This window comes from Haemaphysalis longicornis, unplaced genomic scaffold (genome assembly GCF_048455015.1).
Source record: "Haemaphysalis longicornis isolate Haplotype H1 unplaced genomic scaffold, Haemaphysalis longicornis Haplotype H1 scaffold_75, whole genome shotgun sequence".
Lineage (NCBI taxonomy): Eukaryota > Metazoa > Arthropoda > Arachnida > Ixodida > Ixodidae > Haemaphysalis > Haemaphysalis longicornis.
In genome coordinates this window covers 531,795-551,602 of record NW_027526434.1, presented here as the reverse complement: position 1 = coordinate 551,602, position 19,808 = coordinate 531,795, and the positions used below count along the sequence as shown (strand labels likewise).

At 48.9% G+C, this 19,808-nt stretch overlaps 1 long non-coding RNA gene across 3 annotated transcripts in view; it reads right to left on the bottom strand.

The window, feature by feature from the left end:
* The window catches only part of LOC144148067 (uncharacterized), a 97,687-nt gene that overhangs the window by 66,329 nt on the left and 11,550 nt on the right, over positions 1-19,808 (bottom strand). For all 3 annotated transcript variants that reach the window (XR_013317955.1, XR_013317954.1, XR_013317956.1), the window contains 2 exons: positions 19,018-19,170; positions 16,496-16,638 (listed from right to left, as the gene is read on the bottom strand). This is a non-coding gene — a long non-coding RNA (uncharacterized LOC144148067). The remainder of the gene's footprint in view (positions 1-16,495; positions 16,639-19,017; positions 19,171-19,808) is intronic.

Below are 19,808 nucleotides of genomic sequence, written 5' to 3'. Positions count from 1 at the left end.
CTCAAATGAGTGATTAGGATATGGGGCAACAGCTAGGGCGTGACGGCTCTCCCACAGCACGTGGTACAGATTGCATGGCTCTATCCAGAACTTGCAATTGTATTTGTATAAGGTCAGACTCATGAAGTGTAGTAATGTACCACGTGGACATAGGTTTGACTGGAGCTGAGAGTAGACGGCCACGCCTTCGCGAGATGTTTTGTGATGCGGAGCCGAAATGGTTCTTCGTCCCAAGGGGCAATACGCTAAGATGTGACTTTCTGGGGCAGATTTCTCGTGTTGGGCTCATAACCGGACGGTTTTATATCACAGAAGCAGACGCCCAGCTTATGGCACTGTGAGCTGAGGCATGAGCCACATCATTTCCTTCCAGGTATAATGAGCAGGTGTCATATGATGAAAATGTTCGGTAAATCAGGTTGGGTAGAGAACATTTTTGCAGCTGTTGATGAAATTCGTCCAATTAGTCCGGATGGCTTCGCACTCGTGTGAAGCGACGCAGTACGGTGACTGTCGGGTAGGTCGAGCTCCATCCTCGGTTATTATCCGGTGCTTCGCCAGAGGTGTCTGACGTAACTTTAAGTTCGACGAAAAACACTCGCTGTAGCGACGCAGCAAAGCCAATAGCTTGTTACTTTCTTCTTGCTGTAACGCCGGATTCACGTCGAAGGGATGCGGAAGCCTGAAGGTATCTTCGGGTGTGCGTTCAAAGTCGGCGACTGCGATCACGTCACTAGCTTATTGCGTTTCTTCGAGGAACGCCATTGCAGAGCCCTTGTTTAAATGCTGGTACTCCTCAGTGAAATTGGTGACCAAAACGTGGGATTTGCTTAAACCGCGCAATGCCTCTTGCGACCGACACACACCGGTCGAGAGGCAGCCTTTGGTCACTCTTCACGATAGCGTCGACGTCGGGAGCAGCACCTTCACAGTAGACGGTGATCATCAAGCTTGCGCGGGGTGGCAGGGTGACATGACCATCGCCGGTCCTTACAGCTGCACGGTGGGCGGGGTTCGGTTCCGGCTTCATGGAGTGATCGGAGGAAAACGTTATCGACCTGGTCGGCAGATGAATTATTGCGCCATTGTGCGTCAAAAGGTCAATTCCGAGAATCACGTCGCTGGAGCACTTTGGCAAGATAACGAACGCGGCACGGTACGTCGTTCCATCTATGGTGACGCGGGATGTGCACGTTCCACTTGGCGTTACGAGGTGGCCTCCTGGTGTGCGTATGTGCGGACCGTCCCATCTGGTGATAACTTTCTTCAGCTTAGACGCGAATTGTCCGCTCATTACTGAGTAGTCCGCTCTCGTGTCTACGAGGGCGACTACGTCAAAGCCGTCGATGGGCACCTTGACGTCGGATGCCACTTTCCTCGAGTTTCCGCTGCGTCGCGGCGTCGCATCTCAACTTGTGCGTGTTGACGGTCATGCATTGTGCGTCGTCGTTGTCGTCGTCTTCTCAGCGGCAGTCTCGGTCATGTCGGGTACGCGTCGCGCCGTGTAGCTGTCGTCGTGTTCGGGAGCCTCGTCAGGGTTAGGTCGGGTCGTCATGATGAGGGCATGTCGTGAATCACTGCCTTCGGCGCGTCCTCGCGTCGTTGGAGGGTTTCCGGTTTTTCGCCGTTGAGCAACTTCACCTCCAGAAGCTGCTGCTTTTAGTTTCCCCCGCGTGGGCTGAGGGACTTTCCGCCTGCGAAATCAGCATTGCTACGGCGGTTGGGCGACTGGTATGGGTAGGGCCACGGCGATCGGTTGAAGCGGGCTGGTTCATGGCTGATATTGCACCGGTATTCTTCGATCTCCGATGGGTGCTAGCTGGCCGGGTCGGGGGCGGGGTGCGTCGATGGACAACCCTCGCAAACCGAGCCTCTTGTAGGGGCAGCGATGGTATATGCTGTCGGCCTCTCCGCAGTGGTAGCACGGCGGACGATTATCGGGCGTTCGCCACACGTTGGTCTTCCTTGGCGTCTAGTATTGGTCTACAGCGCGTCGGGCGGGCGGCATTGGACGTCGGTATGGCTCGGCCTCTTGAAGACGGGTTGCAGTAGGGCGGGGTTGACGAAAGAACTGAGGAGTAGGTCATCGCTTGGGGCTGACGGGGTACTTCTTAAGGCGTAGAAGTCCCCAGCGCCTGTTGAACCTCTTTTCGGATGATGTCAGTCAGGGAAGCCACTTGGTGATGTGGCGTCGTTGGAAAAAGCTTCTGAAGCTCCTCCTTGACCACTGCTCGGTTGGTCTCGCGCAATGTATCGGAGCTTACAGTTGCAGCACCGATGGTCTCTGAGAACGGTGCGTTGACAGGGCGGTCGTACTGCCTCGTTCGAATTTCTAGCGTCTTCTCCATCGCGGCCGCCTCAGACGCAAATTCCGCCCCGTCTTCGGCGGGTTACGCACTAGACAAGCAAAAAGCTCTTGCTTCACTCCTCGCATTAGACACCTGAGTTTTTTTCTTCGGTCATTTCGGGGTCCGCACGGCGAAAAAGTCGCTTCATCTCCTCAACGAAGATAAGGGCCCCATCGTTGCGGTGCTGTGTTCGAGTTTCAAGCAAAAGCGCAGCTCGCTCTTTTCTCACAACGGTTCTGAAGGTCATAAGGAACTCCCTTTTGAATTGAGTCCAGTTGGTCAAAGAGCTCTCATGGTTCTCGAACCAAGTTCGAGCAGCATCTTCTAAGTAAAAGAAGACATACCGGAAAGTTTCTTCGTCGTACCACCGGTTGAAGATGCGGACGCGCTCCAGCTTCTCGAACCATTCTTCGGGGTCTTCAGCGGGGGCTCCCCGGAACGATGGTGGTTCTCTGGGCTGCTGCAGGACGATTGGCGACGTTGTTTCTTGCACCATGGTGTTGGTTGCAGCGTTCCTTCTCTTGGGCCCTTCTGGCAGAAGACCGAACTCGGGTAGCAATCCTTGCAGTCGGCGGCTTTCTCTGGTTGGACTGGCTTGGCAGCTTCTAGATGTTGTAGAGAGCATAAAGGCTTAGTACCGAGCACCTCCACCAGATGTCACGAAGCCAGAGACGATGCAGTTGTCTTGAAGGAAAACACGTTTATTGGAGCGAACATGTGCTTCCCAAAAACTCAGAATACACAGGCGGCGAAGCAGCACTCAACAAAGTTACGTGTGCGAGGGAGCGTCGACGATCGGAATGCCGTGGCGTCTGCTCTGCAGGCTTTTATCTTTCGGCGCGAGTGTCTTTGGAACCGTCGATTTACATCCAGAACATTGTAGATCACAGAACAATATTCTGGGCTAGTGACGTTAGGACGGAACAGTCTGCTTAGCTAAATGAGATAGCCCGTCCGGCATAAAATAAAGAATGCAAGACGCGCTTCTCTTGTGACAGGTAACAGGGCCGGGCGTGGCCGGGCAGTAAAAACAAACAATAAATAAAAAAACGCATAAGGGTTCGCGGCAATATGAGGATGATAAAATTCGATACGCTATTCTGAAATAATTGATTTCGTGAAATTCGTAGTAGTGAAATATTTTTGCATGGAAATTAATGGGGTTTGGTGGGGGATTTTTCAAAATGTTTGTTAATCTGCAAACATTGTTAATCTAAGGTTCGCAATAAAGGGATTTGACTGTAGTGCTGTACCTGTTGCCTATATTTTGCTGCTGCTGACACACAAGTTTCTGAGCCTGTACTTCGGGTTATGCTGTGAACGTTAAAGCGAAGCTTCAATAATCTAGTCGAGTGGTTCCGCCGTCGCAGTAAATTTGGCCTGGCATTCATTCGGGACGCAGCTGGTCCTTGGCCACGCATCACGTGATACTCCGGGCCGATTCCTGCTGACGGCCATGTTCGCCGCTGCCGTCGCTGCTTCCGGCGTGGTGCATGAGCTCTGCCCAGCACGTTCGCGCCTGACCACATGACTCGTCGCGCTTGTGCAATATTGGCCATGAATGACAGCAAGGCCGGGCTGTCTTTTTAAGTGCGAATGCACTTCTTAAGCGAGCCTGGATCGTCCGCCGCCGTAGTCCGCATAGCAACAGCTGCGGGTGCGCGCGCTCCTCGTCTTCCTCCTCGTCTTCCCTAGCAACGGGGGGAGATGGGTGCGCGCTACTATCCTCCTCCCCTCTCCGCTCAGTGACTGCGGGTGTTGGGCGCCTCCTCTCCACTTCGGGCGGGAGAGCTCTCGCTCGCGTAGCGGGCGCTCCGCATTCCGACGCGTGAGGGCGCTCGTGTAGCCCTCGCCGTAACGGCGGGCGCTGCTCTCCTCCTCCTCTCTCCGCTCAGTGACTGCGGGTGTTGGGCGCCTCCTCTACACTCCAAGATCACGATATCCACCGTAATCGCGCAATCAACAACCGTGCATTCGCACTTACACACTCTCCCCCTCGGGGAAGTGCGAGAGAATTTTTTTAGCGTTGTATGGGAGCTGGAGGCCTTGAGCCGTTGTCGGCACGCGGCGTAAGACCACCTCGAGGATTTCTCCCGCCTACTCGGTCGGCTCGGTAAACGCCGGAAGCACGATCACAACCGAAGAAAAATGCAGGCTTGGAACGAATAGCATAATAAATACAGCTAAACTATACGTTAAGCAGGTGAAACCAAGACTTAGCCATGCAGGCGAACTTTTGCTTTGCATATACGAAGTTAGCTGAGCTAGGCTGCAGCCATTTTTGTTCTGTATAACTACACGAATGCGTCAGATCATTATCAAACGTTGATAATTTATGTTGCTCATGCTGTGTGTTTCTTTATCTCCAGAAAATGCTTATAGTGCAATTTTCGCTCCTCATGAATTGTACACATGCTGCCATACAACTGTAGCGAAGGGGACCCTGTCAGGATTTTCTAACCGTTAGTCCCAACCTGCTGCTTTGTTTTTACAAATCATTATTGAATTTTTTTGAACCTTTAATCAGCAAGGTCTTATTTAATAAGGAAGGCGGGTGGTGTGCGTACACGAATGATTGCCGAGAAATACAGTATTGGTGCATCGTCCCCTACAGCGCCGGTGTGACAAACAGCAAACACACAATAGCCTCACTGATCCCAGGGGATCATTAGAGCCGGAAGTCTTGGGGGGCTTATATTCGCCTTCGTTGTCCGTAAATTATTGCTTCGTGGTCAGTGAAATATCTATTCTTTAAATATGGTCTAGAGAACATTTCGGTAGTATAAATCACGCGGTGGGGAATGATATAGTCACGAACCCGGCCACGATGGCTGCCTCTCTAATGCACGAGGAAATCGAAAACGCCCGTGTGTTCAAAATTTAGACGTATGGAAACAATCACCAGGTCGGGAAAAAAATCCGGAGCCATTTACGGAAGCACGCCTCATAGCACAGGTGTAGCCTCGGCGATATCAATGCTACAATCAATCTGTCAACGTCGTCTTGTTATACTGGCGTGCGAACTATGCCTATATCGGGAGGTAAAGTGAGCGCGTGTGCTGTCAGTTTCTTTCGTCCCCGTCCCTGCTCGGTTTTCATCGATCTCTCACGCGACCAACTAGCCCAAACTAAATCTTTAGTCATGCGCATAACACTTTCCCTTCCGACTAGGCCTTCTTCTATGCGCATGGAAGCCCCGTTTAAATTTGTCAGAGCTTTTCCAGCTTCCACGCGAATCAATGATCCGCTGATCAGTGCAAAGGCGGGTTCTATATCGATCAGTGCGACCACATCAATGCCCTTAATGGATAGCCGCCGTATCTGTTCTCTAGTTCGGGTGCGTCGTAGCATAGTATGCGGGTGGTGTGCGTACTGAATTGATTGTCGAGTGGTATACTATTGTTGCATTCTTGTATAGACGCCGCTGTAAACTGCAGGGGACGATGTACCCATGTATGAGGCGTAGAACTTGCCCGAAGTGAGCAAGCCGGAGGCGTATTGGATAGTGGGTCTACCGAATGAAACCGAAAGACGCGAGCAGGCGAAAGCGGAGCACGTACATTTGTGACGTCATCTTCGAACTACTTGGCTGGCCAAGAAACGCGGCACTTACCCCTCACTGGGGGATAGTACAGAGCTAGGCGAGATAATTCGCACCGCGAGCAGGGAACTGATCGGCTTGACCGATATCGAACCGATGCTGACGCCTTTTGTCCACTCCCGGTCGACAGAGCATCGTCCCGACGCTGCGAAGCTGCTGAAACAAATTAATTTACTTTCGGCATTGTGGAAGAGAGTCGGTCAATGCGAGAAGTATTGCTTCATACGCACGACATGAACGACGTCAGGGCGATGGTGACAACGGCGCTGAGAAACAATTTTATCGTCCTATAACCTGGTAGGTTACGTCGCTAACCTGGCGTAACACTTTATAAAGACAAAAGTGACGTTTAAGAAGCTTTTCAGAAAGTCCGCAACGCCGCAAAGAAGTCCATATGCAGGCTTGTTCGCAGGCCTAGAGAACGGCAGTCCTGTGATCGAGGCTGCAATGGTTCGTGTCATGGATTTCTTGCTGCCTTGTTCGCAAGCGCGCCAGTTGACGCGCTTCTGCCGCTCGTTCCGCAAACTCATTTAGTTACGCACTGTCACTGGTAGCGCTATGAGGCAGCAGCGTGTCCAAAAAAGTGTTCAGAGGTCGGCCATCAAGAGGAATGAATGACGTCATCCACATGGTGTCTTTCAGCCGTATTGTAGGCGAATATGACGTGCTGTAATACGGCGTCCCAAGTCTTGTGATAGGAGTCGGTGTACGCGCTCAGCATATCTGCTATTGTATTGTTGAGACATACCGTCAGCCCATTCGTCGGCGGGTGGGAAGTACAGCTGAGTTTCTTAAGTTTCTGAGTTTCTGAGTTTCTGAATTCTTATGGGAAGTACAGCTGAGTTTCATAACTACATCAAAAATCCCACCAGCAAACAATTTCCCTCTGTCCGTTATAACAATAGCACGGCAGTGTGGTGGAGAAAAATACTAGTACTGAAAAACACTGCAATCTCGGATGCGGTTCTTCGTTGAAGAGCTCTCGTTTCCGCGTACCAAGTGGCGTAATCGGAGGCGACTATACTCAATTAGTTTCCCATGGACGATGACGGACATAGTCCCAAGAGGCCCATTTCGGCCGGTTCACATGGCTTCTCGGGCATTTCTACAGGCTGCAAGGAGCCGGCTGGGTGGAGTTGTGCTGCCTTCCGTCGCTGACATTCGCGACACGTAATCACGAAATGTTGCGCGACTGCAAAAGTTCCGACAGTGCTGAATCCTAGTGGTGGCATGGGTGTTGCCAAGGTAACTAGCCGTCAGCTCGCCGGGTTAAGCCTGTAGAACTTCGTTACGAAGTACCGCGGGAACAGCAAGCAGGTAGCTTCGGTAACGCGGTCGAAAATTCGCTTTATATAGGAACAGCAGATCGGAGGCAATTGGATGACAGTGCTCTCGAAAATGTCTCCGGCACAGCTCTACGTCTGCCTGTCGCGGCTTCGAGGATCCGTCTAGCGCGCCAAGACAAGCGTCGCCATTTCCGTAGCCTTTCGCCGAGACAGGGAGGGCTGGTGCGCGAGAGGGGCAATTCGCGACGCATCGTCTTGGCTGGACTTGTAAACTTATTTAACGCCGAAATGTTGGATCCGAAGTCTCTACCCTGCTATTCATCCAGACAGGTGTTTAAGGCTCATCAACCAGCAGAGTGGGTGCGGCACCATGGCCACTCTAAGTAGATGGCCACAAAGCTATGGTCAAAATATAGGTACTGCCCAAAGCAGTGATGCATTCCTTTTCGGTGACCGAGTAGTTGGATTCCGAAGTGTACAACGTATGGCTGGCGTACGCTATCCCTTTTCGATGCCCTCTGGCCATTGCAGAACCAATCCGAGTCCAACAATACTGGCGTAGGCATGGAGTATGGCGGTGGCATTTTCGTCGAAATTGAGACCAGGGGTGTTTTCGACCGTTACCGGAGCTCGTCGAATGCTCTCTCTTCTCGTTTTTCCAAAGGAACGCCACATCATCCCATGTATGATGGGCCAGCAGAGCTGCAAGGTGGGAGAACTTCTTTAAAAATCTATAGGTTGGGTTGTCAATGTCAGCTGGGCCAAGTATAACATTTCTGCATGAAGCGGAAAGCTCACACTTTTGTTGCAAAGTCTATTGCCAGTTCCCACCGTTTCCTGGATGTTTTTGGGCTCCGGTATCGTCTTATGTGTACGTCATCTACTCCACAGGCACATCGGGAGCAGAAATCTTGCAAACTGAAGGCATTTTGCCTCACTTCCGGCGAAGAAAAGCGTCTTCTGCTAAGCGTCGACAGGTGGCTGCGGCACCTTTTGGTAATTAGCGCTTCCTACGTCACGGTTAAGAGTATCCTGTTCCTTTATATTTAACTTTTGTATTCTATTACCACGCTTCTCGTTAAGGTGCATTGGGTAGGCCGACACTAGCGACAACACCATTCGATTACGACTGCCAGGTTCGAAGAGTGCATTCTCATGCGACGCCGACGGCGACACGAGCACGTCGGCAGATGGAGATCTTGCTGTCCACCCCCGCCTTGGAGGATCAGCTAGAGCTGGTTACCAGGGGCCAGGTGGCGAAGGCAGCATAAAGAATCCTGTAAAGAGGGATCCACTCTGATCCAGCACGTTTAGCGCGCACATGGTCTGCAATAAAAGATTTCCCCCTCTTCCTCGGCACATGAAAAGTCCGCGTGTTGCAATGCTACTAGAATACCTTGTTGGGATTCTGTGACTGACTCGCTGACCGAAGACGCCGGCAATGCCGCTCGGCCGTACGGTCGTCGGGAAGCGATCGAAAGCGAAAACTGCATGCGCCCTGACAACATTCGTGCTATAATGAATGTGGCTCTGTTCTGTTAGTTTTTAAAGTGTAACAAACATAGTAAGGTCCACGAAGTCCATAAAGCTCAACGGTAGCGCTAATATAACCCGTATCCCGGCTTACGGCGCCTCCGCCGCTCCCAGTGGTAACAATTCCTTTCCCGTATTAGCGAACTGCACCTTAGTGTGCGACCAGCAACGCTTGTCGAAAATATAAGCACAGTTAGGAGCTGAAGAGTTACGGAAGGTTTATTAGGTAATAAGGAATAGATATAGACCGACGTTTTAAGCGGAAAGCGTAAAACAACAGCCGGCGCGCTCTATTCCCGCAGGGTGAAATCACAGCCGCAGCCGAAATGGCACTGTCTCTGGATATCGGCTCCTAGGTATACAAATCCTTTCCATCACTTTAGCCATTGCGTTGTGGCTTTACGTACTAATGCCAGGCGCTCACGCATGAAAAGTAGCGGGTTCAAATCCCGGCATTGTGTTGCTTTTTTCTTTTCTGGCTCCTAAGTGACATGGTTTGCGAATCGTATGCGTGAATTTAACACGAAACTTTTAAGGGCGAATGCACTTCTTAAGCGAGCCTGAATCGTCCGCCACCGTAGTCCGCATAGCAACAGCTGCGGGTGCGCGCGCTCCTCGTCTTCCCTAGCAACGGGGGGAGATGGGCGCGCGCTGCCTGGCCGCTGACATGGCACATACCCACGTGGGGGATTGGCCAGGAATCGGGCGTGAGAAGGGCTAATGCACCCGCTTAAAGGAGTACTGACACGAAATTTCAAAGCTGAGATCCGCTCTAGCAATCAAGTACAACGACAACACAAATAGGTGTCTGTGAACAAATGCATCTTTCTTTCTTTGTAGTTGTGTGTGTGTGTGTGTGATCTCTCTTTCGCGAACATTACCGAACCGCGCAAATTCAACTCGTGCGTTCGCAATTTCACATTCTTCCCCTCGGGGAAATGCGGGGAATTTTTTTTTTTTGAACTGTGGAACTGCCACATTCAACGTAAATACATCGTTTAAGTCATAGGCAATATTTTTTCACCTTTAAACTCGTGCTTTCTATAAATAGAGAGGCAATTCTACTTCCAGAAGACGAAATACTGACGTGTGGTTCGTGCAAAGGTGGTATGTCTTTATATAGTGTAAGCATAGTTTCATCCCATCCACTTAAACAAAAAACTACGGAGGCTTGGGGAGGGAGCGGGAATATATATGGCCGCGGCCGGAAAGCAAACCATCGACATATGACTAGTGGCAGCAATGAACAGGTAAAAATGAAAGAAGTGCCTTTATAGACAGGAAAGGGGCTCCAGACTACCAGGGAAAAAATCGAAGGCGGAATACTTGTTTTGCGTTATCATCTCAATAGACTAAGAAAGAGGCAGACTCGCACGGCACGAAATTCGCACTAATCTTCCGAGACAGCTCGTAGTGTCTGTTATCGTGTACTTGTCCACTCGTCGATAAAGCAGGTTCACGTAGGGGTTTGCCGAAATGTAAGGGGGGCGGAGTCGGGAGGGACAAATGGAATGCGCGATGCGCTCTAAAAACATCCATGCACCATACCGTGCGCAACACTTTGGCAGATTTTCGGTTATTTTTCAAATTATAACCGATAGAATGTGTACGGCGTTCATAGCGTACCCACAACACGGCAAACCTCTAGATTGGCGAGAATGAGCGGTCAGTTAGGCAGTATATATACCGACGCCAGGTCGTAATGCATGTACGTGCTCAATCTACAAAATTTTGAGGCGATTCTGTAGTCATTCGCTCATATATTTATAACTGTAATATGTACTTAGACGACCTCACCGCGAACGCGCAGCGACAGGTTCGTTCTCTTTTCGCCTGATCTTTCTGCGTGGTGTGAAGGTGTTAAAGGGACACTGAAGTGAATTTGTCAAGCTCCCGTTTTTGCTTGCACCGCGTAGACTGGCTCAAATTAGCACACTTTTCATCCTTTATTTGGTTGACAAATGGGTAATTATTTTACAAAGCGCGAAAGAAGAAAAACTACCATGCGCGGTTTGCGGCGGCCGTACCAACTAAAGCTGTGACGTTAGGAGGAGCGGGCACCGTGATTCGACGATGCCCAAGGTGAGCAACCAAACAAGTTTCGGTTTCGGTTTCGGTTCTGTAAAAAACAACCGTTGGTGTTGTTGGATGGGCATTCTCAATAACTGGGTAATCATCGTACCGCGCTTCTGCCATGTTGTCAGCTGTAAAAACGCATAAAGATAAGCCTCCTAGGACGGATTGGAATCGTAGCATTCCAAACCTACGCAGCATTCCAAGCCGAAACCTACGCAGTGCATGAACGCCCTCCGCGTACCCGCAGACGCCCAAATGTCATGCGCTTTTCCCCCTTTTTTGGAGCTTGCCTCCCTCATGCCTGTGTCGTAAAAAGCGTGTTCGCACCAGGCCAAGGGTCTGTTCATTCTCCAAATGTCATGCGCTTTTCCCCCATATTTGGAGCTTGCCTCCCTCATGCCTGTGTCGTAAAAAGCGTGTTCGCACCAGGCCAAGGGTCTGTTCATTCTGGCCTGTGCCCACTGCCTGCAAGCAGTCGGTGCTTGTGGCAACAGCACGCCAACGAGAACTCGCTAGCGCGCCAGTGCCAGCCTGCGCGCGTTTTGTGAACTATTTCGTGGAGCCATGAACGTTGCGGCCCAAAAAAAGGTGAACTCAATATAGAAAACATCGGCGGAAAACGAAAAAGTTAACTTACAAAAAAAAAAGCACGTACCCGTGGGGATTCGAACTCATGACTTACAAAATACGTGGTCGTAGCATACCTAGCAACCCAGACCGCTCGGTTACGGAGCGGGCTCCGCTGACATTGGTAATATAGGGTAAATATTGTACAACCAGTTTACACTTTTCTATAGTTTTGGCATTTCAAGCAGCTTAGGTGACTATTTGTTGTATTGCGCTCGTGCAGAAAGCGTCTCCCGAGTTTCCACAATAGCTCACGTCTAGCAATTGCATTTCGTAGACGGAAAAGCGTTCGCAGATGCGTAGTCGTGCTGCTGACCGCTGTGCTTGTTCGCCCAGCGCAAAAAAGTGCTTCCCGCACCCTAGTTTTACGCTGTACGGTAAAAATATCAGTTGATTTTATTTCCTTAGTACCTATATTGACTTCGCTGACTCTCCTCCTGCCTTCAAGAGGCCTTATATTTTCCTACTGGCATACCAGTCAGCGAAGCGTCGCATGTGCGCTTGTGCAGCGCTTGTGTGAAGCAACCTTGACTTGGAGCTAGATACAGTGTACAAACTAACCAAGTAAAGAAAGGCAAATTCTACCATTCACAAACGTGTCCTGGCTTCGTTTCAACTGAGCGAACGAATTTCGAAGACCCGTCGGCGGCCGGCGGACGAAACGCAGGGCCGACTGACTCTCTCTGAATTCAAGCCGGGGAGCCGTGCAGTAGCGCAGCCAATTGCAAGCTCGGCTCCTCCCGACGTCACAAGAAAACACCACAGGAAATGGGCGAGCGTAAAGCTTATCCCCTTATTATCCCCTCCCCCCCTTATCCCCTTATCCCCTCCTGACGTCACACGAAAACGCCGCAGAAAATGGGCGAGCGTAAAGAGAGGAGGACAGCATTTTCGAATTAATTTTTCTACTAAATAAAATCGCGTAAACGCTCTCAGGGTGGTCGAAACATGGCCTGGGGACTCCAGACTACAATTTGCGCAAGTAATCCCGCAATGTTTACATATCACTTCAGTGTCCCTTTAAATGCCACCCCATTCCTTACATCTGCTTTTCCAGTCGCCAGAGGAGTTTGAGATTCTAATAATGACAAAAAAGAAATGGCTCAAACGCAACGCAGAAGGTCAGACGGCTCCGTCCCAGAAAGATCCTGCGGCGCACAATATCGCAGCCGACGAGGCGGGCAACCGGATTTTCTTGCAGACGTCACCAAGAAGCGAGACATTATGGGCCTTCACGCTTGCGCGGTGCGAGGAAGTGGATGAAATGACGGAGAATCGTGGTACGGGCGAAAATGGGATGTTCTGATTTGCAATAACTCCACTAATACTCTTTGCATTAGGAAAATTCTTGAAGGAGGTGATTACTAGCACATTGATTTACCTTAAAGTGGAACGCCCATGTATAGGTAAATCCTAATTCAGGGCCTCTTTAAGAGTCGTCGTCGTTGTGGGCTTACACTTCGGCATCACTCCATCGGTGTCATGTTCTAGTCGAGTCGTTATCCCTATTCTCTTGGTATACATCAACGGCGGTTCACGGTCTTCCGAAATTCGGCAATCAGCAACCCTGCTCCCGAAGTCGCTATGTCTAGTTTCCCCACCGGGGGCTGGAAAACCGGCCATCTCGAGGGGCATGACGTGGCGGCGAGAGGTGCGGTGCTAGAGAATTTATTTATTTATTTATTTATTTATTTATTACTCCGTACATGCCCATTGAAGAGCATTGAGTAAGGGGGTTACATTTTTGAAAGAACACACAAAAAAAGAATAGTGGGGAAAAAGAAGAAAAGACAAGTACAAAATATAAAGTTTGGGTAATCAGCTTAGAGACGTAAAGGAAACACGTCATACACGTTTCTAAAGGACAATTATCACAAACGCACAGAGTTTTTGTGGAATTTAAAACATCAGAAAACACTCAAATACAAGGGGGAAAACACCCACAAACAGTAACAATATTATTATGGCAATTCATCATTACACAATTACTGAGAAAAATGTCGGTGCAGATTTTCGGTAAAGCTATCATGAAAGGTAGGATGTCTGTCCCTAGTATCTTACATCAAACATGCCTTCTTTCAGAAGTAGTACTGGTTGACAGTAATCTTTGACATAAAAACAGAGTATAACACTGTTTGGCGGTATGCCATAGCCAAGGACAACAGGTCTTATGGAATATCGGGTAACATGGTCCAAACGCTTGGCAGCTACGTGTCTAGGAGAGCATTTTCTGTGAGAGTTGGTACTGCACTCTTCGGCATTCATGTGCTGGGACACAGCGTAACTCAAGGCGTAGTTTCCAACTCAGCGTTGTTGAGTGTTAAAATAAATCTAGAATACATTGTCACGAACAATTTTTCGTTCAATGTATGTCAACGACATGCAATTATCGTGGAAATCCTGTGAGATGTCCATCCGGGATCATCAAGTCGTGCTTGGCATGAGCAAACCTGTTTCCTAATCAGGTAGAAATGGATTTAAATTTAATGTGGAAAAACGTAACCGTGTTCTGTTCTCCAAGAGAAGGGGAATTAGGCCGGATCCAGGCTTAAAATTCAATGTTGTCGCGATTCCCTCGAAAAGGGAACACAATTTTCTTGGTGTTCTTGACGGACAGCTCGCGCTCACTCCATATTTAAAACAATTTAAATGTAAATAAAAACCAATGAATATCCTAAAGGTTCTTTCGCACCACTTATTGTGTAGATAAACAAATTCTGCGAGTTTTTACTAACCTGTTAGGCTCCCGATTACACTATAGCAATTTTGTCTCTGGGTCAGCCACTAAAGCATACCATGAAATGCTCGACCCGTTTTGCGCCTGAGGAATCGCCCAGCATGTGGTGCCTACAGCCCTAGTACGCTTTAAAGCTTCTGTGTCGAATGGGGCATATACAGCCGGCCACATCAGGGGATATACGTGGACCCTCGTTATCGTGTTAAAATTATGAATGGCTGACTCTGCCTCTAATTCTTCCGTTCTTTTCTTGTCCCTTCTCATACAGAGAGTGAGAGAAAGCGCCGGAACCTTTTGGGTCCTTTTTAGATACTACCAAAACTTCTGCCAAAAATTTTATAGCGACATGACATTTCCACGCGGTAACATGTGACATATCTTTCGCACTTATTCAGAAAAACCAAATGATCTGTAGTGCGATTTCCGGGCCTTTCTTGTATCCGAAATATAAATAGAAGTATGCAGAATTTTGTACTGATCCCTTAAAACTTGCCCCCACTGTTCCCTGGTGCTGCGCACAGACCCACATTTAACGTCTGTAAAACTATAAATGATAGTACTAGCATCTTAAAGGCAGAGGATTACGGTATAATTATTATTGTAAATACCATTCCTTAAACTAAACTGCCCCGGTTTATTGTGCGTACAGATTATCTTAGTTATGCGTCTATATTGTCGTCTAAAAACCTTTGGAAGGCCATGTTGTCAATTTTGTATTTAACACCATTGTGTCGATGTAGGACACAACACTTGAACTGATCATATGCTGGGTTCCAGGCCACTCTGGGACATCTGGTCATGAGACCGCAAAACAAACGGCCGCTTCTCCTGCACTTACAAATACAGTATACATAGCTACAAAACCATGCACTGACCTCCCGCCACGCGTCAGACAGCACCTCCGCAAAAGATGGCAAGCAGACAGGAGCAAACAGATAGACGACAACTTGCGCGTAAGAAAGCCACACTTGGGTCGATACACAGAGAGAGAGAGAGAGAGAATAGTCTTTAATGATACTGGTGAGGTTAGCCTGGCCAAGACGCCTAGCTTGCTACACCAGATGTATGAAAAAATGAAATCAATGAACAGATGATGATAATGACTGTGATGAAGATGACGTGCTCATTAGGAGAGTCCTGTTTAAAGAGTCTGATCAAGTCCTGTGCTTCGCAGGAAAGACAATAGAGCTTTTGTCGCCCGAGATGCTCGTTTGGCGTTCGACCAAGGGCCTAGCACGTCACTTAGAGTTAGTCCTCTAGAAATCGGTCGACCCAAGGACACTAGAAGGGACGTTCTAGCTGCTGTATACCGCGTACACTCACTCACGCCACACAGACCGACGAAAGATGCTTAGCAAGATTAAGGATGAATCACACTTTTCTGACACACTTACACCTGCCTAATAAATCTCCTAGACTTAATTTAGCAAGCGTGGAGATGGCCTATCTGTAGTCCACATCCTCACTTAATGCAATGCACCCAACAAACCACGATGCAAACACTTCTCAAGGCTTCCGACCACACCCTCCATGGTTGTTAGAGCCTTTTTTGGTATTTATCCGAAGTTGAGTTCTCATGTCTCACTTTGAGCCACGCAAGATCACAACCTCGCCCGCTTCACGAGCCATCTTCATTGCCTTTTGATTCATTGTGCTCTTATTCTTGCTGGCGGATTTTAGTATTTATACCGCTCTTATGGAAAAACTATCTTTTGGCCTCTCTGCCTGTAGTGAGCTTTGCACCATAAAAATCCAGTGATAGTCATCATGATCACACTCAGCAGTCCACAAAGTGATGATCACAGTAGAGTGTCCGCCAATCGCGCACCCCGTCATTTAGTCCGTATGCATTTTCCTGAGAACTCCCTTCCTTCCAGCCACATCGAATTAGGGATTCGTCGATCAAGCGAAAAACCTCTACCTTAGGGACTATAAGAGGACACTGTTTTCCTACGAAACAAAAGTTCGGGAGCCGCACATCACAGGGGAATCAAACGAGAGATCCGCTGTAAAAAAATAGGATCACCGTGCACGGGTACGCGCGGGTATCAAAAGAAGCAAAGCGAATTCCAAAGCATATTCTCCGACAATATTAAAAATAGCACAGGTATTTCGTGCAAATTATTAGAGATCTCTTTCATGGTAATCATTGGCTGATAATGATAAAATCTTCTGGGCTGGTAATGATGACGATTATTATGCTCTGATCAGGCGTTCTGTAATATTTTTTGCCTAAGTTCCAAAAACCTGCCCTACTTTCTTCAGAAAAGCAGATAATAATACTTACGACATGCCGGAGTCAATATATTTTCTCTCGAATTTCACAGTGTTGCCGTCATTATAGTACACTCTGTCGATTTTGCAAGTGATGTTTTCGTCTGCCAAATTTCCTCGATAAGTAAATTTGTATGGCAAGTGCTTGCCATAAAACTGAAAATTTGCAAGAATGTCAGTCATTTATCTGCATATAACAATAGCGTAAATTACGCACAGGCACAAATAACACAAAAAAGTTTGGTTTCCCTTGACATTATTTTCGGTATCTTCTTCCATTCCGTGACATAAACACATTGCGTTTCCAAATGAGTGGAAGCCGGGCTCTTTTTGTTCATGTAGCGCCACCCAGTGGCTAGTCTTGAGCACTGCCGCGTTATCTTATTAGACTTCTGGGTATTAGATTTCTATGTCCCAGCGGCATGGAGGAAAGAAAAGGTTAGGAGAGGCCCTGATGTCACATTTGTGAAGCCAAGTCCCGCCATGACTTGAGCCCACGTAGCCCAGCACTCTATCCCATCATCCTTTGCTGTCTCCGGTTTGATTTGACTAACATGGCGTCGCCCTGCCCTCCCGCTTCGAAGCGAAAACAGCTTCGTTGCTAATTCCTCGGTGCGATGTCTGGTTCTAAGCTGTTGATTTCACCTTCAATTTGCCCATTCTAACCCTCACCCAAAGTTTCAATCGAAAAACGGCCTTCGTTTTTGAGATAGAAGGACGATTTTTCAGCTCTTAAGCCTGGCAAAGTAGCGTTTGTCGTCGTCATAGCAACAGGCTCGCGGGATAGCGAACGCAGACGACGGGAGTATTGTTTGGGGTCGTACAGCACTGCGGTCTTTGCGCGCTACGTCTCAGCAGCGATAAATTTCACTTCACTTCATAACGAAGAAACACAAAGTGAGCAAAGAACGAACTGTGGCTCTCGCCAACGCTGAGCGAAGGGGATTTTCCCGGCAGGTCGCCGGCGGCGGCAGCGGCTCGCTCCGCCAATCTCGACGCGACGTAAGCGCCGCTGTGGCGGGGTACGAGTTAAGGCCGCCTCCGACGGCGGAGTTTTCAAACTGGCCTAATCTAAAAACGTTTGTCGTAGCGACTGCGCTGGTTTGCAAGCGTAGCGAGGCAGCGACATACGAAGCGCCTTAAAAAATTGTCCGTTCTATTTGCCCAAATTTGGCCGCCGCAGTTGTAAACAATAATCAACTTTGTCCATGGGCTCAAGAAAAATGACATAACTTCTTCCACACTTTTCGCAATCCATTGGGATACTAGGGGCCTCTCCTGAGTATTCTTTCCTCCATGCAGCGGCAAGCATCGCGGCTTAAAATTGTTACACCCTTGGTTTAAGCCACATGTACCCCACCTTTTTGGAGTACTTCTATTGGAAAAATGCTTCCTTTTGATTATTTGTCCATCTCCTTATGTGAAAAAGGGTCGTTAAGTCATTTAAGGCCTGCTGAAGTGCAAGAGAGGCGTATCCCTACGTTTAGTAAAGTTATGCACCACACGGGAAGTGCCCGGCCTGCACTGACTTGAAAACGGAATGTCGCCGTCACACAGAGAAATGGGAGAACACTTTACTGAAACCCAAGGGCTCTATTTACAAGGGGGCGGAAGACCATAGGGCGTCTGCGACTACCAGGGCCCGGGTGGTCACCACTTCCTGGGCGGCTAGATCCGAGCTTCCCAGGGCTTGCTGCAGTGAGGAGGGGTTGGAAGGGGGGAAGGGGTGCATTTGGACATTCACATGTGGAAGTGATAGTTACTGTCCAATGCGCCGAATCAAAGGCAGTAGAGGGAGAAGAATTGGTGTGAACGTGGGTGTTCGTATTTGGGAAAACGTGTGTCTGCAGTAGGCGCCATATGTGCGCGGCCTGAGGTGTCTGTGGTGGATGACGAGGCGGCATGCTTATGCCGAGAAGGCGGTAGTGTTATGCAATGTCCCGATGAGTAAGAAGGACTGATCGGCTCACATATTGCGCCGTGCGAAGTTACAGCCGGATGCGGTGATGAGGCGCAGGTAAAATTCCGCTGTCGTTCTTACGTTGTCCCCGATTGTAGTTGGGATTTGGTGGCGCGCGGATGAGCGACGACGATGGTATTCGGTGTTGGTGTTGACGGCTGCTATACTGTAAGTACAGGCGTACTACAAAACAGTAAGTAGCTTTATTCCATGGCATGCTGTAAAGAGCAAGTCCACATGGTGAGTGGGTAGATGGCTACAGCCTCACAACGATCGCTATAGAACGCCAGAGGCTACTGTGATGAGAATAACAGGCCCTTGAAAGGAGACTCCACCAGCGCCATTGTCATTGTCTGAGTCTTTAGTGCCAGCGTTTCATTTTTAATCCCCATTCGATGTGTGTTTCCATGCCGCAAAGTTTAGAGTTCTTAGATGTTGCACGAAGCCCTTCTGACTACGTTCATTGTAGTGATCTTCCCCGTCGTTTTGTAAATGCGATGGAATTCACCTAAGAGCGCAAACACCTGCTGGAGCTTCGACAAAACACAAAAATTGAGACCAAAATTTTGTCTTACGTTTTTGAATTTCCATAGGAAGTGTTCGGTATCTTCTTCTTGGCATAGTGCATCCTTTTGCATCCAGAATAATACAACAGAAACAACAAAGCCAAGCATTTTTACGTCCATAGTGAAACCCAATATAATATCCAAAGCGCTTGCGAAAGAAATCTGAGGAAAAAAAATGGAAAACGAAATTTCAGAAATTTACACAAAGTAGTTTGATTCTGATTAAGGTGCGAGCGCCACTGTGCCCTCTGTTTATCTATTGCGAAGCTACTTTTGTGTGGGGGAATTTATTTGCGCAGGAATACGGTCACCCGGTATTGATTGCGCGTAAACGGGGATTGACACAAGAGATAAAATCTATCCGCTCCTTTCCGCTCCGTGTTTCACGTGACCACACGTCACGCCTCCTTGCGTAAGCGTGCGAGGCTGCTGGTATAAGCCTGTGCTGCAAGCCCTCGGGAGCGGAACCGGTGGGATCGGGGACGATTTGGCAAAGTTGTGCCAGAGTCCTTCAAGTTGTGCCGACAATCCCTCCTCGTCCAACAATCTATTACGGTTATCGGAATGCTTCGCGCCCATGGAGCAACAGTGCTTCCATGACTCGCTCTTATCTTAGTTTCCGAACCCGCGGATAGGCGCTACGGCGAATCGTCGCTTTCGTACCACCCACCGAAGGCCAGAAACGTGGACCCGGCTTGATCACCTACCAGCTATCTGCAGAAACTCGGATGATATTCAGCCAGAAAAAATGGCTCTATTTTGCACTGTGAATGTGGTTGGAAAGCCAAGCTGCAAACGAC